The sequence below is a fragment of the Tauraco erythrolophus genome, chromosome 17 (assembly GCF_009769465.1).
Source record: "Tauraco erythrolophus isolate bTauEry1 chromosome 17, bTauEry1.pri, whole genome shotgun sequence".
Classification (NCBI taxonomy): Eukaryota; Metazoa; Chordata; class Aves; order Musophagiformes; family Musophagidae; genus Tauraco; species Tauraco erythrolophus.
In genome coordinates, this window is record NC_141481.1 from 15287180 (window position 1) to 15312750 (window position 25571).

Sequence of the window (25571 nt, forward strand, 5' to 3'; positions counted from 1 at the left end):
CGTGTGTGTGCATACACAAAACAAAGCATTATCACCCTAAACCAAACGGAATCTACACGATGGTTCTACCATCCCACGGCACAGGTGACACGGAAGATGCACCAGTACCCTGCACGACAGCAACGTGTGTGGCTACTGGAGAAGGACCTTCTATACACCCGATACGTTAAGGCCGGTAGCAAATAAGTGCTGTGGTTCTACGGGATTTTCAACAGGAATTCTTCCAAACGCCTCCCTGTGACTCAGACACCAAATTCTCAAATATTTACTACATTTCCTCTCAGAATCTCTTGACTGCCTTTCTACTTGAATTCAGACCTCTAGTGGATATGCAAGTGAGCAATTTTCCTTGTGCCCATTTTGTTTTTTGAGAAACAAGCTCACAGATGCTTACATGTATAAACATGAGAGTTGATCAACAAAGTCTGACATGCAAATTTACACTGTTTGCTAAGAAGTGCTGGTAACTGTTATTCCTGGAAACAAAGTGTTCCACCAAAAGTCTCTCTTTAACTGTGTTTCTACATCTTTGCCAATTCCTATCATAAGCCTCAGTCTCAAAAGGTGAACTCAGTGTGTAAGTTCCCGCCCCACATCTTGGTTTCATTTTTCTTGTCTTATGCAATTTCCTGGATGCAAACTCAGGCTGAAGCAAGGAAAAGCTGCTCAGATTCAGTAAGGAAAATCCAGAACACCTGCACAGGTTTCAGAGCAAACACAGCTCTTTCTAGGTGTGGCAGTGTCTGTGCAGTTCCTTCCCTGTGACTTGCCGTCGCTGTGGTATTGGGTTTACCTGGCAAAGTTTTGGTAGCAGGGGGGTTGCAGGGGTGGCCTTGGTGAGAAGAGACAAGGAGTTGCCCCTGTGTCAGACAGAGCCACTTCCAGCTGGCTCCAAGACAGACTCGTTACTGCCCAAAGCTGAGCCTGCCAGCAACATCAATGGTGCCTCTGTGATAGCACTTGTAAGGAGAAAAAACACTGCACAAAAGCTGGGGAGAGAGGAGTGAGGATATTTGAGAAACAATCCTGCAGACACAAGGCCAGAGGAGAAGGAGGGGGAAGAGGGGCTCCAGGCTCCACAGCAGATTCCCCTGCAGCCCGTGGTGAAGACCATGGTGAGGCAGGCTGTGCCCCTGCAGCCCATGGAGGTCCACAGTGGAGCAGAGATCCACCGGCACCCTGTGGAGGACCCCACGCGGAGCAGGTGGATGTGCCTGAAGGAAGCTGTGCCCTGTGGAGAGCCCAGGCTGCAACAGGCTCCTGGCAGGAACCGCGGCCATGAGGGTCCCATGCTGGAGCAACCTATTCCTGAAGGACTGTCTCACACGGAAGGGACCCCATGCTGGAGCAGGGGAAGAGTGTGAGGGGGAAGGAGCAGCAAAACAAAGTGTAATGAACTGATCACAACCCCCATTCCCCGTCCCCGTGCACCACTCAGAGGGAGGAGGGAGAGGAGCTGGAAGTGAAGGAGTGAAGTCGAGCATGGGAAGGAGGTAGGGCAGGGGGAAGGTGTTTTTCGTGTTGCTTTTCTTTCTCATTATCCTGTTCTATTTTAATTTGCAATAAATTAAAATAATCTTCCCCAAGTTTAGTCTGTTTTGCCTGTGGCGGTAACTGGTGAGTGATCTTCCTGTCCTTATCTTCACACAGGGGCTTTTTCATCTTATTTCTCCTCCTGTCTTGCTGAGAGGGGAAAGGGAGAGAGCAGCTCGGTGGGCACCTGGCAGCCAGCCAAGGTTAACCTACCACAGCTGTTAATGGCTGAGCTGGAAAACTTGAACTTCAACCCAGCCGATGATACAACTGGTGATCTCTTACCTCTGTGCCACCTGTTGCATGCCCAGGGAACCCAGACCTTCAATGCCCATTCACTGTCATGGAGATAAAATCTCATATATTCCCTCCCTGTCCTGTCTACGCTGGGGTTTTGCAACCACAGCCACTCAGCCCCTCTCCCATTGCTGTCTTCTTACCGGCTCCCGACAGTGCCAAGGCTTTTACTGTCACAGTCACATGACTCAAATAGACTTGCTCCCTCTGGGCGCCTTTTTGACACTGAATCATTAATTCATTAATCTGTTTTTCACATTTCTAAATAGAAACAGACATGACTGGTGTGGATGATCAATACTGTGTTCTCGCATTCCTCTCAGTTCCCATCATTTTAGAATCTACTCTGCTTTTAATCTTAGGTCTTTTTAATAGGAATTGGTTTTGTGAAGAATTTGACGCTTCGTTATGGCAGCCCCATGCTAATAGATTTAATAATTCATATGTGCATTGGTCACTTTTAACTGATATTACACATTCCAGGGCTGCGTCATGACTTCTGAGGCAGTAACAGCTTTGGCCTTCCCTGGCGATCTCCTGTTGCATTAGCAACACACAGGGACCACATCTGTCAAGACTCCAAGTATGGCCTGGAATAAGAGTGAAGATCTCCTTAGACTGATCTTGAGAGCTTTAGAAAACAGACTGCAGCTGAAGACTGAAATCCAACAGACTGCTAGAGCAAGAGGTAACAGACCTACCAACACAATCAAGGAATAAAGCACACAGACATGTCGGGAACACAGACAGTGCTGTGCCAGAGCAGCATGGCTATGGCACATCTCCTGAGTCCTTAGAAATGTCCAGCATGGCACACTGCAGGGTCTTCTGCTGAAAAACCAACGGTAATCCTGATAATAGCTCATCACAGCAGGAGAGGCAAATGCAAGTCCCACCTTCAGAAAAGACCCAACGGGCTGTATTTCTGGCTGAGTTCAGAATCGTTAACAGCATCTTTTCTAAATCTCTACTATTGTTTAATTTATATAACATTTTCTGCAAGTCCGACGGCCTTTACAGCACTACTGTTGGTGTGGGACGGCTTTACCCACATTTGAAGCAGCAAGAAGCAGCTGTATGCAGCCAGTAGATTCGGGAGGCACTGAGAAGGCTTAGCCTATGCATCAAAACTGCAGTAGAGCTTCAGACAGAACGTAAAGCACTGTCTTGGCACCCAGCCTGGGCATCACACCTCAAGCCTGACTGGTCTGGAAGGGGACTGAGGAGCCCCAAGGGCTGCGACTGGTCAGCATTTTGCAAATCGGCTCCATCCAGAGAGCCTGGTGCTTCTGCTGCTGCAATGCACACACAAGGCGCACTCACAGGGTTTCTGATCACAGATCTCCAGTGGGTAAGTGCACCAACCTGTCCAGCTTGTGAGGTCAGAGCAACTGCAGAGCTAAGGCAACAAAGCCCCAAACTGCCAGTGCTGTAGACGCAGTGCTTTTGCACATGTTGAGAGCATATGCCAGCATGGCACTCAAATAGCAACAGTCAGCGCTTTATCATGGAAGGAGAACCACTTTCATCTTGTGTGAGAAGTTTAGGTATGGATTGTGAGCAATTCAAAGGGGTCCCAGTCGTCCTCAAGGAATAAGGACATCCATGTATGATCGAGGACAAAGATGAGAGCACTGGGTATTGTTTGCACCTCAGGAATAGCACTTCCACAAGACAAACCATCACATGGTAGAGCACAAGGTGTTCCTCAGCACCTCTCCATAGCCTCTGCAACCCGGAAAGGCAAAGAGGCCCAAAGGCTACAGAGCAACAAGGCGGAGAGCTCTGAGGCTGCCAAGCACCCCGTCCCCTTGACAGAGAGATTCCTCATGCCAAGAGGAAAATTCAGTGGAATTAGGCAATGAGCATCCCAAAACACAGATACGAGATGAAAAGCAACAGTACTAAGAGAAATTACCTTCAAAGCTGCACTAATTAGTCCAAAGGCAAAAACTACAGAAGGCCACAGGACTCAGTACGTCTGTGGGGTGACTCCCCCACTGGCTTTGGGGGTTTCCCCAGTGACGTTTCTAGCCACGTTGCACGCACACATCTATAGCACAAGAAGCCACCAGAGCCCAGAACGCGTTCTCTCGTGATCTAGTTGTTCATTTGCAAGTCAGTCTTGCGTTTTTGTACGCTACCCGTGCAAGGCTGTTAGCCCTGTAAGATGAGAGCAGTCTGGGAACGAAGCCCAAAGGAGTGACCAAACCTCAGAGGTCAGAAGTATGGACTGCGCTGGGTGCTCAGCAATGTGGCCTGCCTGGGTGCTGGGTGGCGTGACAGATGCCATTCAAGAGAAAAAGGACTTAACCATTGAGAGCCTGAAGCCCCATCACTGCTCTCTCTGGGCACACGTGCACCTCTGCACTCCAAAATCATTGGTCACAGGGGACATACTGGGAGACAACCACAGAGATACTCCTTTTGGAGGAGGAAAAGAAGACACCGAGCGTTCAAAAATCAAGTGCCCATCTGCACTCTTCCTTCACTGTGAAGATTCATCTGAGGCAGCACCACTTCTACTACTGCCATGCAGGGGCCAGATGCGCACGATTCATCGTGGGCACAGGTATGCAAAGGGCTTAGGTCTGTTACTGGGGCTGTGAAATATTCTCCACACTCACCCAGAGGTAGCCCAAGTCTGCTGGCCAAGCAGCGTAACACGCTTGGCCGGGCCAAAGAAGCTGTGCTAAAGCCTGCTCACCACAAGCATCTGCAGCGTGCTGTATAACTAGTGTGACGCAGAGCCTGATGAAAGTTCCTACAGCCCAGCATGGCAGGGTGGAGGAGGTTCAGAGACTGGAGCAGAGTCACCTGAATGCATAAAAGCAGCAGGAAATGGTAAGGCGACACGCTGGCATGAGGTTCACAGTCCCTGTTTTTGAAGTGACACCCCATGCCTTCGTAAGGGAGGCATCTTTTCCCGGCAGGCAGCCTAACTCTAACACAGATCCTCAGCGCAACAGCTCCCAGTTTTGCCCCTTGTAACTGTATCACCCTTGAACTTGGTGATTTCTCTTGAAATCAATTGTCCTTTCTGTTAGCATCATATGCCTTGGGGCAGGGCTACTAGTAGAAAATAGTCTGTGTTATTTAAAACATGGAAGTTCACAAAATTGACTTCAGACAAAAAGGGCGGATGACATATTTGCTGCAAATTCCAAAGACAGAAAACAACATCTCTTGCTTTTATGGTAACAGGAAAACCTGAAAGAGACATTAACAACTCCTTTAATCATGATTACAGAAGATGTCATTCTCTTTTCCTGAAACAACGAACACATTGGTAGTTGGCCCTCAGACCCTCCTTCGCTGAATTACAATTGCTCTATACTGGATTTCAAACCCGACTGAACAAAGGCCCCGTTCCCTTTTGTTGTTGCTATAGGAAAAGCCTAATGACTAGGGTTGCTCCTCTTGGCACAGGAATTTGCTCTGTATGAAAGGTTGTAAACCAGCCCAGGTTCAGCTCACAGCTCACAAGCTCACAGCTTTCAAGAGAAAGCTGCAAAAGATGAGCTGCACATCCCGGCCCTGCACCTCTCACTCTGTCCTGAGGGGAGTATACTGCAACCTAAGAGGCCTTTCCCAGCTTTTATTTTGGTGGCTTTGAAAGGTGAATATTTTACCCTGAGTCATGAAGCTACTCCGTTTCTGTAAGTGAAATGGCAGAACACTATACCAACTTCTGTTTACCCACTCCTGTCTGTATTTTCAGGGAGTACAAGTCACCCCAGACTCTGCACCACTGCCTTGCAATGTAACAAGCTCCCTATGGAACCATGCAAAGACACAGGCCATGAACCAGGGGTGGCACACGGAGCTGCTGCACCCCGCAGGGATTTCTGTGTGTGAGCCAGAGGCCGAGAGGAGCAGCACCCACCTCCCTGGCACTGAAAGCATATGCTTCCTCCTCATGCTCTTCCTTCGCTACAGGGTGGGGTCCCATCCACAGGAGGCAGTTCTCCACGAACTTCTCCAGTGTGGGTCCTTCCCGCAGGTTGCAGTTCTTCATAAACTGCTCCAGCACAGGTCCTTTCCACAGGGTGCAGTTATTCAGGAACAGTCTGTTCCAGCATGGGTCCCTCATGGGGCCACAGGTCCTGGAGCAAACCTGCTCCAGCATGGGCTCCCCTCCACGGGACCACAGGTCCTGCCAGGAGCCTGCTCCAGTGCGGGTTCTCTATGGGGCACGGCTTCCTTCTGGCACATCCACCAGCTCCGCGTGGGGTCCTCCACAGGGTGCAGGTGGATCTCTGCTCCACTGTGGACCTCCATGGGCTGCAGGGGCACAGCCTGCCTCACCATGGTCTTCACCACGGGCTACAGGGGAATCTCTGCTCCAGCACCGGGAGCACCTCCTCCTCCTCCTTTTTCATTGACCTTGGTGTCTGCAGGATTGTTTCTCTCACATATCCTCACTCCTCTCTCCCAGCTGCTGTTGCACAGCAGTTTTTTCCCCTTTCTTAAATATGTTATCACAGAGGCACTACCACCGTCACTGATGGGCTCAGCTTTGGCCAGCAACGGGCCTGTCTTGGAGCCAGCTGGAACTGCCTCTGTCCAACATGAGGGCAGCTTCTAGCAGCTTTTTACAGAAGCCACCCTCATGGCCCCTCAGCTACCAAAACCTTGCCGTGTAAACCCAATACAGATACCAACAGAGCAACACAGCCCAAGCCATCTCCTCCTCTGCTCCTTCTGGCCCCTTTCCCCTCCATAGCAGAATATGGAGGAGAATACAAGACCCACCAGGTAAGCAAAGAGGCTGAGATGAGGATCACACAGGATAAGCGCCTTTAACTGATGCACACACCTCCAGCACTAGCTCCCTTGTCATCTAACCCCAGCAAGGATTTATTAATGAAACTCTCCTGACTGTTGATTCATTTGATTGTTAAAGCTTGTGGAACTCGTACTGTTATTATTCATTGTTATTAATGTTCACAGCTCAGCCTCTCTCTTTCCAATATGCTCCACAGAGGAAATCGAAGGCTGAAGCCAATCGTTACAGTAAATGAATGATGGAGCCGCTTGAGGATAGGAGTAAGCCTGCTGCTGTGGGACTGTTGCAGGTTATTGGGAGTAAGTTAATCTTCACATACAAGGACTGCAAAATGAGGGGCTGTTTCAGGTGGGCTCTCTGGTCTGTGCACTGCTTAGTCAGCCAACTTGTCAGTGAGCATCACCCTAACAACACTGTCTGTGCATGGGACCAGTGACCCAGGCCAGGTTCTGATCTACGTACAGAAACAGCTCTGAGCTCAGCAGGAGCACGGCCCCTGTGAGACAGGTTCAACACAAAGAGGCAAACAGACACTATGGGCATCTCGGCACAGCCTGCAGCAAACAGATCTCCATACGACTGCACATATGGAAGAAAGGCAGACCTGGCTACCCTCAGAAAGTTTTCTCGTCTCCACAACTCTGCAACTGCTCATTGCTCATAAAAGGCCTATGTCGAGAACAGCAGAGCACAGCGGGGGGTAGACCCGAGCTCAGGAGTGCAACACCTGAATGTGCTGCGCAGAAGGGGAACAGCATGCTGCTTGCTTCAGTCCTCTCTTCTCCTTGTTCAAGCACCCTCCACCTTTCCACAGCCTCTCTGCTACATGATGTTTGCCAATGCTTGCACCACTCATAAACTCTCTAGAGCAGAATGGTAGTGCTCCTACCTGTCTGGTGGTTGAGATCCTTCTACATCCTCAGTAGCGCTCTTCTGCCAGCTTCACAGAACAGCATGTTCATGTTATATCTTTGGAGTCTACAGAGCCGTCACATAGCATATTTGACCTATTATTCATCTCAAACAGAGAATTCTGCAAGGCAAGAGGAAATAAAAGAGAGCTTAATACAGCTTTACTAAAATGGAATTTGCCAAAGACTCACAGAAAAATGGATTTAATTAGGCCTGCTAATGGAGAACAGTTTGTCCCTATGATTTAAAGCAGAAGTTAGATAGTGTCTATAATTTCAACATTTCAAATTATATATAGGGGGTTGTTTCTCATTTCTACCTTAATTATAAAAATCCATCTTTATGAATCACAATTTTGAGGCAAATCAAGCAAAGGCAGCAAAAATGATGTTTTATTTAATAAAACTTGTAAGAACTCACAAAAGAAGCAAAAGACACTTTGGTATGGATAAAATAGACTTACCACAGCAAATAATTGTTGCAGGCAGCCCTCTGTATGCTACTTAAGGACAGCAGAATAAGGTTAATTTTTAACTTGGGAAAAGGTGTGTGAAGGAAAAAGGTGTGTTCTGCTATGAAAAATGAAACTGGGTATGGTTTTTATGCAATGATGGGAACGTCCTCCATTTAAGTTTGCAGCTAAGCAGTCTATTAGAGTTGCAGGCATTAATTGGCCTAATGTGCTCCAGCTAGTAATCCCACATTCCAGAAGTCTAAGCTACCCCTTCTTACATTGATTACTGTCAGAGTCTCTGAATTGCCTGAAAATTGCTTCTCCAGATAAAAGGGCCAATAGATCTTGTTAGAACCACTCCTCCCAAGCCTCCTCTGTAGCCTTTGATTTTATTTAAAACTAACAAATGTCGCTTTTGTGAAATTCCTCCCGTTAGCTGGCTCTGACCGGATGACCTAAGTAAATGAGTCCCAGCATTGTAAAGCATTGATTAATTTAATAACAAATAGCTCAGACAACTGACTAGCAAGCCAGGCCTGGCTGCTGTCACTGCTGCAGATTCTGCACCCGCTGTAATGCATTTTAATACTGCACCTCAGATCAGAACGGAATCAATGAGTGAAGTTCAAATGTGGCACATTTCCTATTTCCCTGACAGCTTATTTCATGGATCACAGGGACCAAAGTACAGCTGCTTATTCAACAGAGGAAAGAATGAATCAATTTTCACTCTTTAATACACTATGTGACCTATTCTCTGATGCTCTATCCTTTGCAATGGCTGTAGTCTTTTCAAGGCCTTCAATTCTGTCAGATAGAGAAAATTTAAAATAATGACAAAATGCCCTGCCCTAGGTCTGCTTCCAACTGACTAACTGCTCTGCTGGTAATAAGTCCAAATGAAAGATATTATGTCACTCAGGTTGAATTAAACAGACAAACTATAATCCTGTATCATTAAAAATGAACCAATATCCTGGAAGATTTCTGTGATTTCGCTCCAAGTCCTCCACAAAAGGTGCTGGACACCACAAAGATCTTGATCCTCATCTGCTCCAGTTTCTTCCCCTGCTTCAAAACATGACAGAATAATATGACGAAACGGCAGCCACACCAGCAGCAGCTGGCTGAAGGAGCAGGCACTTCGCTGGGGAAGCCCTGCGCTCGCCTGCTCCCTTCCTGCCTGCACGGGGAGCTCCGGCTGCGCATGTCGCCCAGGACCCGGCGCAGGGAGCTGCAGACCCGGCGCAGGGAGCTGCGGACCCGGAGGGAAGCCAGACACAGAAATGCAGCACCTCCTCCCCACCCCTGGTCCCGAAGACCAAGCCACGCTGAACAGGGAGACCAAAGGTCTGTTGCTCTGCTCTCCCACCAGACTCTCTGAAGCTACCAGATAATGCCAACAGTTCTTTAGGCACTGCTAATTTGGGCAGAATTAATACACTGAGATGCATATTTTGCAATTTCAGTGTGAGGATTATTTTTTTCATTTAGAAATATCCCAAAGTATTGTGGTTTTAATTACTCTCCGTGTGCCTTGTGTTTGTCTTGCCTTACTATTTATATCGAGTGCACATGTGATTTTCATATTGTTCTGTCATTGATAACTTGGTTTGAGCCTGGGCTTTCTTACCGCAATAATTTTTCAAAGAAGGAAGGTCAGATTGCTCTGCAAAGGAGAACAGAGCACAAGGGTGAGTGCTGCAGCCACCCTGGGCAGCCGCGGGCACCGCGATCTGGAGATGTGGGCACCCCGGAGCACGGCACGGGGCGTACTGCCGCCGTGCCCACAGCAGCGCGCAGGAGCCCGGCACCAGGCAGAGAGGGACAGCTGACCCACCAGCAAACCGATGAACTGGACAGCTCTGTGTGAACAGGAAAGCTGGGAAAGGAAGCACTCGGAGACCTCCACAGGCAAACAGGACTTCTGCTCTCCCTTCTCAAACTCTCCTCCTGTCTCATTGTACTCTACCACTGGGACGAAGGTGAGGCCCCACGAGGCTTGCCTGGCCCGAAGACATGAAGGAAATGAATCAGAGTACTATCCAGATGAAACGGACGTATCACAGCTGGCTTTATTTGCTTTACTCTCTGCATATCTAGTGGTTCAATTCTAGGGCTTTCGAAGCACGTGAATTTAACAAATATCAGTTAAATTCAGAGCACATGGGCAGACAAATTGCTTTTTGCAGTTCATAAGATGAATCTGGGAAGAGCATGGGTCACTAAATGGTTGCAACAAATGTTCTAGTCCAGACTGGTGTTTAAACAGGCTATGAGCTGTAGCAGAGGTTGCTGGTTTGATTTATTTGCCTCCGAGAGATTCATCTTCCTTTTTTATTTTTCTGCCTTTCATGAAGGCAGTCCAGAGACGTGTTGCAGCTCAGAACACCCCATCAGCAGCAGCTGTTCTACTTGTCGCTTTGGTCTGGAAGCAGACAGGACACTCAGCTCGTGGGAGCTGGTGGCTGAACTGTGAATTCTACAACATTTGCCATCCCTCCTTCCCAGAGCTCTCTGGGGGGGCAGCTGTTCAGACGACGAAAAGTGACTTGAAAGAGCTGAGAATATCAAGCACCTGGGCTCAGACATACAGCCCTACTCCTTCCTTTCTCCCCAGATTATCTAGCTTCAATACAAAGAAGATCCGTTCTAGTTCTTCAGTAATGAGCAGTTCTGAATGTTAATCAATTCTCCTTTCCATCATTAAGCTGTCCTCGAACCCAACAGTCCCCTGGCCTGGGGAGACATGAGGTGACAGACCTGAGGGTGCTGCCTGACCTGCTTTCCCTGAGTTCCACAAGAAGTCAGCTCTGTATGGGCATGGCACACCTCCCACCTCGCCCTCTGCACACACGGAATTATCATAGAATCACAGAATCACAGAATCACAGAACGGTTTGGGTTGGAAGGGACCTCAAAGATCATCCAGTTCCAACCCCCCTGCCATGGGTAGGGACACCCTCCACTACACCAGGTTGCTCAAAGCCTCATCCAGCCTGGCCTTGAACACTTCCAGGGATGGGGCAGTCACAGCTTCTCTGGGCGACCTGTTCCAGTGTTTCACCACCCTCATTGTAAAAAATTTCTTCCTTAGATCTAACTGAAATTTCCCCTCTTTTAAAGCCATTGCCCCTTGTCCTGTCGCTACACACCCTTGTCCAAAGCCCCTCTCAGGCTTTCTTGTAGGCCCTTTAGGTACCGGAAGGCTGCTGGATGGTCTGCCCGGAGCCTTCTCTCCTCCAGGCTGAACAGCTCAACTCTCTCAGCCTGTCTTCCTAGCAGAGGTGCTCCAGCCCTCAGATCATCTCCGTGGCCTCCTCTGGACCCGCTCCAACAGCTCCATGTCCTTCTGATGTTGGGAACCCCAGAGCTGAACGCAGCACTGCAGGGGGGGGTCTCACAAGAGCAGAGCAGAGGGGCAGAATCCCCTCCCTCGAGGTGATTCTGAAGAGCACTGCGTCTCAGCAAGAATACTACTGCAGAAGGTCCTTATCCCAGCACTCCTCAGTGGTGAGGACACAACAGGGGCCTTATAGCTGGCATGAAATGGTCTCCCCTTCTCACCACAGACACCTTCCCTCCACACCAGCCTGCAGACTTGTGGCCATCACCTTTTCCATATAAGAAGAGCTTCTCAGTTTTACCAGACTAAACACTCTTATCTCCCATCCCTCTCCTGAGCAGACCAACTGCCTGTGGACTGGCTACTACCAGTGCTCAGTTCATGGTGGCACCAGCCTGGTGCTTTTCTCACCTGGCCAGGATTGTACTGCAGCTAAACAAAATATCTGAACTTCTCATTGATCAAGTTTTGGCAGACAGTTCCAGAGGGCCGTGACAAGGGATGGAGGCTGACCAGCCAGCAGCTATTGTACAGTCAGCTGCTGAACAAGTGGATTTGGATGAGATTCACCTGATCAGCTTTGGGCGCACAAACAAGAACTGTGTATGTGGCGCAGGGCACATATTGCCATAGGTGTTAGCACTCTGCATCCCTGTCACCAGCACCCATTTGTCCCCTGGCTATCAAGGGCATGTGAGAACTGCCCACTATGCTCTGTCAAAGCAACGTACAAAATGGAGTTCTAACAAGACCTTTTCCCTTCAAACAATGTACAAATTAACAGTCAGCAGCATTCGAAAAATGGCCCTAATCCCTGTCTGCATGGGAGTTTGTTCCCAGTGCAATGTGCCATATTATGACAACAATATATTCTTCAAGTGAGTGAAAACTAATGAATAACTAACACCCTGACAGTCTTGCTATTACTGAGTGCTTAGGAGTTGGGTAAAACTGACAGTGCAAGATGAATGTGGCACTAAGACAAGATGTTACTTTGCATGACTGGTCAGGGGAATCCAGACTTAATGGATATTACAGATGGGTTAATTCTAAAGGCTGAATTTGATTCTGAGCCATAGTTACTCTCTGAGCAAATAAGGAAGGGTTAATCACTTGGATGACTGAGTTGCAGGTGGTAGTCCCATTTGTGAAGGAAGCATTGGGAGCATGGTCCTGCGAACAAAGGATGTGAGTTTGGCTGTCACCTCTGCCTCCCCAAGAGCCAGCAGAGCCCTCTGCCCACCTCAGGAGGGTCCAGCAAAACTCAGGCAGACAACTCTCCTACAAATGCAGTCAGGAAGGTGGGGCTGCCCCTAGCAGGAGGGATCACCAGAGCACACCTAATGTGCACTAGCCCCTCTTTTCACAATGCAAGGATCACGGGGTGCCAAGGAAACTATTCGATATCAGGCTGAAACAGGAAGGGCAGTATGATCCTAGAATTGAACGTGGCTCTTTGCCCAGAACACTGTGAAGCCCAGATGTATTCATGGGTTTCAAGAGGCTTCAGAGACACTCCTGGAGCACAACCCCACCTGCTAGTTCGGTGCAATGGTCAGATACAACCACTACTCCAGACAGACTGTGAGCAGGATCTCTGACAACCGCAGGCAAATAATCATGTAATCTACACCCCATCTGCTATGGGCTTTTCACAAGCATCTGCTAACAACTGTGGCCAAAGAGTGGCGCCGAGCTAGGCAGCCCTCGGCGGAGCTTCCTCTCAGACTGCCTCCGTGGTGGTGCTGGAGGCCATTCAATGGCTTGTCTCTGGCAGCACCTGCCTGCAGCATCCCCCAGGCTCAGCAGAGGATCACGGTCAAGGGGGTATCTCCTGTGTCTCTGCCCACCCCCAGTGTAAGACAAACTGTGGTGCAGTGGGATCTCCCCTGTGCCTGCAGCACCAGATGGGCTGTGTCATCAAGGAAGGCTTAGCTTGCAGCAGCAGGCAAATATCACGCGTTCCTTGAGACTTGTCACGGCTGCATCTTGTTTCCACTCTTTCACCTCAGTTTAAATGCAATCAAGGACAGATCTTCTCTGTCCTCAGAAGATATGGAGCAGGCCCCAGTCTGTACCTCTTTCCAGGAGCGGAGATTTCAGATGACAATAACCTGGCAGTGCGTCAGCCTGGGCCACAGTGATGTCAGGACGTCTCTGAGCCTCTTACCCCAGGCACAAACCAGGAGGAGCCAGTTTCTGTAATTACAAAGTTGAGCCATATCAGAGGAAAACTAATCAGCTTGCTGGATGCCAGCAAATTAAATATTAATCTAACTATTGTGAACACAAAAATGTTCATCTTCAGATATTTTCTGGCACAAGTGTCAAAATCAGAGTGCAACTAGGGGTTTATTAATTTTCGATTATCAACTTAAATAAAAACACTCAGAAAAATGGGCAATGATGTGCAGAAGCCACTCAGCACAGATAATTACAGTGTACGTTTAGGCAGCTAATCACTCCTAGAATATGCTTCAGATCGAGACAACTCTGGCTGGCTTCCCTGCCTTGTGAAATCAGACAGACTCAGCTTTGCCTGATGGGGATGAGGCTCCTGGAGCCAGCATCTTTACGTAACAGCAGGGCTGCCCACCCTGCCAGCCAGCAGCAGGGTGGGTAGAAGGCATCTACACCAGGAAAGCAAAGGGGCCAGAGGGAGGGACGCGGCAGGCAGGAGCAAGGCTGGGAGGTGGGCAGGCAGTGCCAGGCAGGAGCAGGGAGAGGCGGAGGAAGGAAGAGCAGAGGGTGCAGAGCAGGGCAGGCATGGAAGCTGAAGTACAGAGAGCCACAGGCAAGGAAACACCGAGGCACTGAGGGACAGCAGCGGGACGGGCAGGAAGGGCTGCGGGAAGGCGCAGTCCTGCAGCCTCTCCCTGCAGAGCCACAGCTCTGGCCTTCTCTGCTCTCGGGCATGGGAGCTCCCGCATGGCACGCATGCCCCATCCTGACACCGCTGTCGCACGCAGCTCTTCCCTGTGGGCTCCCTGTCACCATGCTCTGACCATTGCGCTGCCCGTTGTCCCAGCTGGGCCCCAGCACAGCCTGGGGAGCCACACTGGAGAGAGGAACAGCACTGCAGTTAAGGGAAAACAACGGCACTAAAACCAAAGGATTTTTCTTCAAGGGAATCCACTTCTTTGGAGTGTGGGCAAGAGGTGATTCTCCACAATCCTTTCTCTGGCATGCCAGGCTGGACCCTCTCAGCGAGTGCCAGCCCTTGCACTTTAGTTTCAGTTCCCACAAGGGCCTGACTTCGCTGCTGGTGGCACAGCAGCAAGCAGGAACGGGGAGCTCTCACTCGGCATGGGGCAGACGCAACAAATGTGGTCCATGTACTGGGGAATGGGGAATGGGGCATCTACCTGAAACAGAACACTAGCTGGATAATTTTGCACTCACCAATGTCCAACCACTGTGTTTACTTTATCCAGAATGGGTCCCATTTATAGTTCTAGTGGATCAACTTCATGTTCTCAATCACTAATTTACATGGGCTTTTTGGTTGGAACCAGGGCAAGAATTGTTTTTATAATAGCATTCATGGATATTCTCTCTTCTGCTTAATTATTAACTTAGCTGTAGTAAATAAAGGGTGTTTATGAATTCCATCAATCTCAACAAACCTTTTGCATGTAAAGCACTGAGAGATTTGTAATGAAGAAGCAGCATTCACTTGTGCTTTATTTAAAGGAATGAAATGATAAATATAGTTCTGCGGATGCTCTTGTGCAGTTCCTTAAATTCAAATGCCTGCCAGCAATTATGCCTGACTTACTAGCTGCTTCATTATAACAACCTAAAAGATAGGAGTGGACTGGAATAAATCGGGACTTTAAAGAGCTCGCATGCCCTTCAGCAACACACCGGTTTTCAGAGATGGCAGAAGCTCGATTCGTTAGCACAGTGCTCAGTATTCTGGTTTGAAACTGCAGTGTCTCTCCACGTCAGGAACGACGCATCAGCCAAACTCTTCAGCTGTGTCTCTGAACGCTGATTCTCACAGGCTCTGCCCACCGCAGTGGTGGACGGGTGCTTTGGAGGGAAACGCAGAAATTCTGCATTTACTTCCTTTAGCACGTTCTCTGTCCAGCCTTTCTTCAGTCACACCAACGGGCTGGTATTCGGTGCAATGCTGGGTTGCACTCACTCTTGTCCTCGAGATCTCCGTCAGATAGAATGCACAGGGGAGGTGCCAGCTCCTGAGCTATTCAGTGTGGTCCCCAAGACCGGCCTCACCATTGAAAACGCATCTCTCTAGAGACACACAGACTAAAGCAGTAGCTGTTCCTGGGCGTCACACATCCCGACACCTCTCCCAGCTACCTATACGTTGGGTCGCTAAACAGGCATTGCCAGGGTTTCTCCTTCTGATCCAGTTTGACTCTGACAGTCATTTCCCTGAAACAGACATGTTCTCTTCTGTTTTCTAAATCATCAGCAATCTTTCTTCCCTCTTGATGTCAAGAAAGCCAGAATCTTTGGGTAGGTGCTACTGAGGATGCCAGGAGCCCAGCACAAGCACCTGACAGAGAAGCCAGTAAATGACTCCAGCTGAGCAGCAAAAACAACCCGAGCTTTTGTCGATATAAAACGAAAATGACCATGCTCTCATTCTGGAAGAAACTGTGGTATTAGAAAGCATAGGTTTGACAAGACAAGCTAAAACCTACACTCTTCAGATTCCAGTAGGCCTATGCCATATTAATTATTTATCAAGATGTTTTCTTAAAGTAGTGTCTTTGTGCCTTTAATTTTCAATTCCCTTAATACTATGAGGATCTCTGCTGGCAACACATCAATTATTAATAGAGTTAAAACAATATTTGTTTTCCCCAAATACATTTTTGAATGCTGTCCTCATATCAGTTAGGTTTTTCTGAAACTTTAATGAGGGTCTCTGATTTCCTCCAGACTCATAGCTGAGGCACAGACTTGGCTGAGTCTTTGATTTGGCTGCCGGCGCGTGCATGGCACCGCGTCCTTCGCACCGTTTGTCCCGCTGGGGCTGGGGCACTGATCAAGCTAAACAGCTGCGATGAGGGAGGAGAAACAGCAGCACGTCTGTAATTGGGAATTTCAGTTGCTGAGTTCAGAGGTTCTGTTGTTCTAGTGACTGTTTTGCATTTTCTTATTGCAGCGGCTGTCCCCAGGCTCAGCAGAGAGCCTGTGCTTTTCTCGGTTTGGAATACTTTCCTCCTAACAAAGAAAACAACAGTGCAGTTCCTTTAATCTATGAGAAAGCCATTTCAATTCAGCAAAAGGATACTTGAATCATCATGGTTTTAAGAATTTTATGCAATCTCAGCCACTTCTCTCTCTGCCAGGGAGTATATAAAAAATTAAAACCCCAAATACCGCTTCTTGCTTTTCTAGGCCCTAATTATAAACACATTTTCACAAGGAGGAGTCAACTTAAGCCTAATATTGTGTGAAATCTCATAATTTCAATACAGTCTTCACTTGATGTGGGTTGGTAATTGGAGCTGTGGAATCAATTTTTCCCATACTTGAAACACCCAAATGAGTATGAAATGTGTTGCATTTGTTCCATGCACGTCTACAGTTCTGCACTTGCTTCGAGTGGAATGATCATTCTGATGTATTTTTTATAACAGAGCAACGTTTCCTCAGACTTTGATGTTTCACGTATGGAGCTATTATAACCACTCGCCATTTAGATGCATGATCCGTGGCTAATCTCCAAAGCTTTGATGCATGCAATAATTATTACTATTGATGTCACTGCACCATATTTAAAATACGAACATCTCTTTGTAAGCCTATAGCTAACAGAAGAGGGAGCAACCAGTCCACACCAATGCTGGAAACTTCCTGTTGATGAACCTCTGAAACAGTGTAAGATGACATCCTGTAACCTTCAGTGAGGCACTGACTATGATGATTGCACAGGCTCAGAGAGCAGGAGGGTGATGCAATGTGTGCTCTGGTCTCTGTGCACTGAGAACAGCTCTAGGAGTTCGGGCCTTGGGTCTCCAGATGCCACATTCTGACAATCTGCTCTTCATGCTTGACCCAGAACTCAGCCACACGGCATGTTTCAGGCAACTCCTGCACATAGGACTCTGAGTAATTTTATCTGTGCAGTGTGTCACTGGCATTCAGGAGCCTGGTGTTCACTCATGGTTTCCAGACTTGCCTAAGCAGAAAAATTGGAAGTTCCCCAGAGCTCTCCACTGCCCTGTCTTGAAACCTGAGGCTGGATAGATATTGTTAATTGGGTGTTGTCACAAGTGTTTTTCAAGAAGGCTGCAAAGCAGTGCGAGTCAAACAGCATCTCTCTTGGTCTAGTTGCCTTCACACATTGACGTTTAACCAGAACTGCCTGTCCTGCACAGATGCACAGGAACATGGGCATGGGGAGGAAGTGAAAGTCCCCAGAGAAGTCTGCTACTTGTGCATAAATTTTGGGTATGAGTTTAGCCGTGGAGGAACAAATGTCATGTTTATAAGGTTTAAAAGATGTCTTGGCCTGGCTTTGATATGCTGCAGTGGAATCAAAGTTTCTCATTAATTTCACCAAAAAGTTCACTTCTGTTTCCACTGACTAACCAGCCCTCACATCCCACACACAGAGCCTCTGAGCAGATGTGTCATGTCTGCGGTCCCAGAGCACTGACGGTGCGGGCAGAACCAGCCCCATGGCAAACACTAACACCTTTTTCAACTTTCAGCTGAATTGCGAGGTAAGAAAAACTAACAATGCTCACAGTTCCTGTGGTCCTACATTCTGCAGTAGCCTGAACATTGGCTTATCATTGGAATAGAGCTCATCTGTTCTTGTGGAGGAAATGCAACGTCAAGCAGACACATTTAACAGGCTGCAGGGAACCACCGCGGCTCACGGGGCACCACCCCAGACTGGGCAAGGTGAGTCCTCGCCGTGCGAAGGCACGCAAAGCAGCCAGGCGACTTGATGTCTCGTTACTTCTGATGTGAAACTGGCTCCGCATCACTGCCACGCCACTGCCGCACCAGGCATCGCGTCACTGCCATGCCAGGCATCGCATCACCACCACGCCAGGCGTCGCGTCACCACCAAACAAGGCATCGCGTCACCACCACACCAGGCATCGCGTCACTGCCATGCCAGGCATCGCGTCACCACCATGCCAGGCAGCACTTCAGCCATCTTGGCACTCTGGGAGCGCGCAGCACTTGCACCAACCATGGGTTAGGCCCACTGATGGGTTCATCTTCTAAGCCAATCAACAGTTCTCCAACACGGATTACGACGTGGTTGGAAGCTGCACATCTTAAATCATCCAGTACTTTATTTGCTATGTTAAATACTCCAGCAGCCTGAGTAACATTACAAAGCTGAAAATCTGCAAATGTGTGGGCCTGTATTAACACTGTCAACTTGCTAAAATGCATTTTATAGGTCTCTAATTACATCAAAGCAAACTGCATTAATATATTTAGTTAACTGTTCAGTTATGCTACTGGCAGCCATTTCTGGAAAGTCAAATTTAACAACTCTGAACACCTAACTAGTAGGAAAAAAGTTATGTTTTGATTGCACATGAATGTTAATGGTTAATAAATTCTCAAAGCTTCTGTATCGGAATAATTTTGGTGTGCAAAGACTCATTTTTGTATCAAGAACCCATATTTGCTGTAATTGTCTTAGTATAATGCTGTACCTACATAAAAAACATATTGGAAGATAACAACAGACAGAAAATAAATCAAGGTCTTCAGCCTAAAGAGTCGCACGGGTCTGAATGCACTGAGAAGAGTCTGCTTGGAGCACATAGGACAAGACTAGTTTGATTCTGAAAAGCAGATGGCTCAAGCTGCTAAGCTCAGCCTCTTCCCAAGGACACCTGGAAGCAGCCTGTGGCGTAGCCTGGCTTAAACCAGCCAGCTGACTCCAAGCTAAAGTTGTTACCCTGCATCTCCTTACAAAGACGTGCAACCAACAAGACTCTGGCTCCTGCAAGCCAAGCCAAGTGCCAGGGAGCCGGCCTGTCTGGACAGGGCATGCCCTTGTGCCTCTGTGCAGTGGGACAAGAGGTGTTAATTACAGGCTGCCTTTGCCTTGCTCAAACGCAACTGGTTGGTGTGACATGTCATGTCTGAGTAGAAATTTCTTTTATTTTATTGCATATAGCCAGTGTTTTACATGGCAGGATCAAGAGACAGAAGACAGAGAGTGATGAGCTGAAAGAGAACAAAGGCAGAAGGCCAGCAAGGGCAGATACAAGGATCAGGAGTCGAGGGCAGACGAGAGCATCAGCAGTCATGGAAAAGAAGAGGCTCTTTGGAGCCACAAGGCAATTACACACAGCAAAGACATTTGCTGTTCACTGGCTGGACAGCCTCCGCTTGCCTCCCAGCCTTACTCGGCCATTATTATTGGAGGCCATGGCCTTTACTACCTCTGCCTCTTAGGAGGTGCATGTAGTTGTCCCGCTCATGTGGTCCTGACCTGCTCTCCTGCCTGCAGAACCTCTCCTCCCTGGGCCCCTGGTGACTTAGGCAGCTGCTGGTAATTCAGGAGCCAAGCCCTGCTATGCAAACAGGCTACAAAAATTGCTCCCAAAGACATCGGATGTAGTCAGCTATCTATCTGGAAGAAAATGTGAATCCATGCAGAGAAGGGGAGCCAGAACTCTATGCAGGTCCTGACCAAGGAAAACCTCTTCCCTGGCAGGCAGAAATTCCATCATTGGTCTCCAAAGGCAGAGCTCTGCATAGCTCCTGAAGACCCCGGTGGACACCCTGGTGCTCCTAGTATCCATCACATCCTTCTCAACTGCTTTTAAGATGATCACTGTACATGCCCTTCCTTTCCTCTTCTTTAATGCACCAAACTAGAAAGATTGGCAGTGTCACAGTTAGTCCAGCTGTGCTGTATTGTCATTTCATCCCCAGGGCACAAACTAGGTAAAGACAAGTGTAACTTATTCCTTTATGAACACTGTCCAATGTCCAAGCTTGACAAAATCACGGCCCAGAAGATAGACATGACAAAAGCTTGCTTTACAGATCACTTTATCCCCTTTCTATTTAATGGGGTTCTGGTGGCAAAATTATTGAACTCTCCAGCTCCAGGTTCTAGGCAGTACTGCTGATCTCTTGATCCAAGACTGAGCAAAATTAGCAAACTTGACATACTCCCTAGCAAAACCTCAACTGTTCATCTTACCAGTGCACAGAGCACCAAAAAAATTGAGTGCAGGAAACTAGATTCACAGCTAGTGTACATCATACTACCTCCACTCTTGTCTGTGGGGCGGCTCACTGTGGAGCTAGCGCAGCACCACGAAAAGGCCTTGGCAGTGTTCACATATTCCTATTTCACTTCTGAAACAAATGAGCTGAATGCAGCATCTTCATCTTTAGCTAGTGACAAGAGACCTCATGTGCTTCAGCAGGATGACACAAAGAGTTGCCAGATGTCTTTATCACCTGCCAGGGCACTCCATTTGACTTTCCCAGCAGACATCCTTGGTACATCTACATTGTGAAGGAGAGACCAAGTTACTCTAGAACTGAATCAGGCATTTCATTCTGCAATACAGCAATAGAGATGAGAAAGCACTAGGAAGGAGGTTAAGCAAAGACGGAATCTCTCGGAAGGGCAACACCAAGCCTCAAGCCTGCCAACACCCAGCGCTGCCTATTCAGAACACCCTGTGGTCACAGCAGCTGTGCTTCCACGGGGAATAACCACCTCACAGCAGCTCTCCTTGGGCACGAGGCTACTTCCCAGCCTGACATTTGCATATCGGGGAGAGATCTGCAAAGTCTAATCACAGTTTTAAAAACAGATGAATTCAAGCATCAAATAGAGTAAGATCAGAATGCAGGTAATCGGTAATCAAGTCTGGCCAGCATTCCCTCCCATCCTGGACCTGGCCAAGAGACCATCAGAGCTGCACATGAAGATGACGCGGTCACCTGAGCAAATCTGCAGAAGAACCTCTGGGGTATTTAAGCATTCGAGCGGCAAAGTAGCACAGCACAGTCTTGCTTTAATGCAGATTACCAGCTGCCCTTCATGATTTGGATTGTTCAAAATAAACCAGAAGTACTTATGGGGGCCACTTTTCATAAAAACGTTTGTGTATCTAAACGGCATGTAATAATGTTCTCTGGTACAACACTGATAACACATTAATCCTAAGTGTACGTGCCTGGGTTACATACATTTCCAAACTAACACTTCCAAACGAATACTTCATGTAGATTGCTTTGAATTCGCTGAAATAAGCAGCACAACCAGTGCAGGATCACACCCATCCCACCCCGTCATGCTCAGTCCTCCTGCGTGTATCATCAGCTCCCGGATGGAGGGGTGGGTGGGCACGAGCACTGGCTCAGGACACTACCTCTCTGCCAGATCACAATGCAAACCCAGCACCTCTTCTGGACAGGGCTCCAACAAGCCCACATTGACACCTGAGCACGAGGATTATGGTGACAGGAAAGGAACTGCGGCATTTCCAAAGAAAAAAGAGCCTATTAACCTGCTGCGGAGCACAGAGCTCTATCCTGTGGCAGGCAGTGCTGTCTCTGCTTAGGAATCACAAAAACAATGGAAAAATCCCAGGAATGTTTTGGCTGCTTTCATCTGGAAACTTGTCCCAAAATAATTTCTTAATGTGAAAACACAAGGACACACAGGACTTTATCACCTGAAAGATGATGCCTGGGATCTCCTTCTACTCCAAAACAAGTACAGTTGAAACATACAACAATTTTTAGGCAGCAGTGTCAGCCTTGGCTTTTTAACTCACTATTTGACCTTAACTTGCTGCAGTGATCAGAACGAACACGGCTTGCTCGGCGTCTGTGGCACTCTCCCACTTGTTAGCTGCCCGGGTCTTAGTGCACAAAGCACAGAGCAGCAGGAACAAATGAACAGTCCTGGCTGAGAGGAAAGCAGCTGAAATACCCTTATGAAAATTCAATGCTGAAAATGCTCTGAACTTAATTTTAATTTTTTCAGGCTTATGTTGAAAATAATTACTATTATTATTACTATTATTATTACTATTATTATTATTATTATTATTATTATTATTACCACCAAGCATTTGACTTAATTTTTAAACGTGATTATAAACCTGAGAATAATTGTGATATCTTCCCCAAGGTGGGCATCAAAGGTAGAAAGTTGTGTATTTAATTAATGAGGCTGCAGATTGGATACAGGTACTCACGTAGCTTCTAAAGCCCAAAATGGGACGCTGGAAAGGATCCAGGTATCCCTCAAATCAAGAGGAGAAAAAAGAATTTCAGCTGTTCTTGCCCTGGTCACTCTGTCAACAAATCAATGAAAGAGCTTCAATACCTACCATGAGAGCTTCAAATGCTGCATCATGTCCTCATCCTCAACAAGCTACTAAGAAGCTTCCCTGTTCTCTAATTTCTGTTCCACAGAAGAAGAAATTTCTTCTGAACAATCTGACAACGCATTGGCAGAATAGGCTCTGCACAAGAACACCATAACTCCTTATCTCTTGCCAGCCTACAGAGATGGTGGAAAGGCTATGGAGCAGTGACTGTGCATCCTAGAAGGCAACAACTACAAGTCAGTGCTTAGCAAAGACACAGAAAAAAACGGTGAAGGATGAAAAGCCATGCACGGAAAAGTGCAACTACCTTTTTCTTACTACCTTAGGTTCCTCATTTTTTCTGCACAATCACTATCACACATGACAGTGACTCCTGGCACAGTTAGATCATGGCCTTCTTTGGCCAAACACTGCACACATATGCACCGTGTGAAACTGTCTTTAGCACTGGAGGTTTATATTCCACTGGATATATTTCTTCTGAATACCAGAACAGAAAACAGCAGCTGACAGGCAACGGGCTTTAAACTGAAAGAGGGTACATTTATACTAGATCTAAGAAAGAAATTTTTTACAATGAGGGTGGTGAAACACTGGAACAGGTTGCCCAGAGAAGCTGTGGCTGCCCCATCCCTGGAAGTGTTCAAGGCCAGGGTGGATGAGGCTTTGAGCAACCTGGTGTAGTGGAGAGTGTCCCATGCCCATGGCCCATGGAACTGGATGATCTTTAATGTCCCTTCCAACCCAAGCCCTTCTGTGATTCTGTGACAGCAGAAAGGTAGACCTTGTGATAAAACAGCAGTCAGACCTACATCACTTTACTGCCCATGAGTACTTTGGTGCTTGTAAAACTGTCCCTGCACCACATCTCCAGACTGAGTTCTCCTCGTTTTTCCCAGTGAGGCCAGAAAACGTCTCAGGGCTAGTGTCACAACAGCTCTCTCCAAGCAGTTAAGGAATCAAACACCAGCATCCTTTTCAGCTACTCAGCCCTTCCCTCCTTCCTATCCAGAATCTTTTTGGCCAACTAACTAGTCAGAAGAGAGACACACTCTGGGCAACTTCAGGAATAAGGAAAAGTCCTAGTTTCTTGCAGCAAAGTGCCAGAGTTTCTTATCATCTGGATACACAGAAGAAATAACTGTGCAGTATACAAATCACCTGTCACCATCCTCCCTGGAAAACTCATTATTATAATAGTCTAATCATTGTGATATCCACTGGCGTTACTCCCACTAACGTTAATCCTGATTAGTTCATCTGGTATTAATGTGGATGTCACAAGTACTTCCACGTGATCTTCCAGGCTTCTTGTGTGCTTAAGACCACCCTGGTTTCTGCTTTGAGGAAAAAAGCTGCTCATTCATCACCTGTAAGAGTCAGGCACCAAAGTCCCAGGATTGATTAACTAAGCTGATCCCTTCCCTTAGGTCTCCCAGCGACTTCCTCTTAGTGAAAAAAGTGCTTCGCACGCTACCATTGTGCAAGCTACTCAACAACAACCTAACGACAACTACTAAGCTACTAACAACAACCTGTCCACAACTCTGGAGTCTCCAAATCTGATATGTAGGGCCAGTCTTTTAAAGAGAGGGGAGCAGCTGAGGTTTCCCACACGCGCTCTTCCGTGTCCGTGCTCTCCCCGGACAGCGGAGGGGAGCAGCCTGCCGGCAGGTCCCCAGGCACCAGGCATTCCACAGCCCCTGGCAGGTGGCACAACTGCTGGGGAGAGCCACGTTCTCCTGTAGGAACAGGAGTGGGGACAACTCGCTCTGCTCAGCCCAGGCATCTTATCGCAGAGCCAGGAGTTTTACCACCAGCTCCTCCGACGCTCTCGTACGTTCCCCTGCCTCAGGCACGGCCGGAACGCCCAGCAGGCCCCAGGCAGGCGCATCCGCTGAGCCGCGCTGCCCTCTGCAGGGCGGCCGCGCCACGGCCGGGCGCAGCGCAGCGCGCAGGGAGTCCTTCGGCCTGGGTTCATAAACAGGCACATCGGGAACTTAATGTCAGCAAAGACAAAGGGCTTCTCAAAAGGAAGGGCGTTTTCTAGGGCTCTAAACACACTCATCTTTGGCTCAGGCTCACAGGAGCAGGAATCGTCTTTTCTTCAGGAAGAACGTGCGCCCAGGGATGCAAAGGAAGACGAAGAGTAGGGCAGTAGTGGCAGTATGTACCCACTGCCTGTAACTGGGGGAACGAACAGACGGAAGGAGATGAAAGGGTAGCAAACCCCATACTCTCTGCTTCACGTTCTGGTGCAGCGGATGGGACACGCATGGGGATTCCCTGACGGCACACGCCGTCACACCCATGTCACAGTGAGCTCAGCTGCTTGATCACAGTCACGGATTTGAAACGCTGGTGCCGTCCTACTTCGACAGAGGACTTTACAGCTCAAAAAGCAAAGCACCCGGCAACAGGAATGTATTGGCCCAGAACCAAAAGGATGGACATGTTATGCATAGGAGAGCACGTGCACACTTCTCTGGGGCTTGTCCAGTTATAAACTCCTGAAGTAGCTGTGGAGAAGGGGTGAGTATCAAACAACAGGGACACAGCAATCAAAATGCAAACATTAGTAGAATAAATGAAGGGGGAACCAGGGAAGATTTTAGCATTACATCGGAATGGGGAAAGACCAGAAAGAAAGTAATTGAGATAATTTCAACTAGTTACTTTTCATTAATGAGCTCAAATTCAGCACAATGAGGCTGTGTTTCAAAGGTGCAACTCCATCTGGGAAGGTCACGGTCTAGCACGTGCTGCAAAGGCCTGCCAGTAATGCTGTCTCAGCAAAGGGCTTTTAGCCCAGCCCTAGGCAAGAGGAAAAAGCGAGACCCATCACATCCAAAGCAGCTATCTGGAGGCAAGCTGTGGCACATTTCAGAGATCATGTGTTTATAGTCCAAT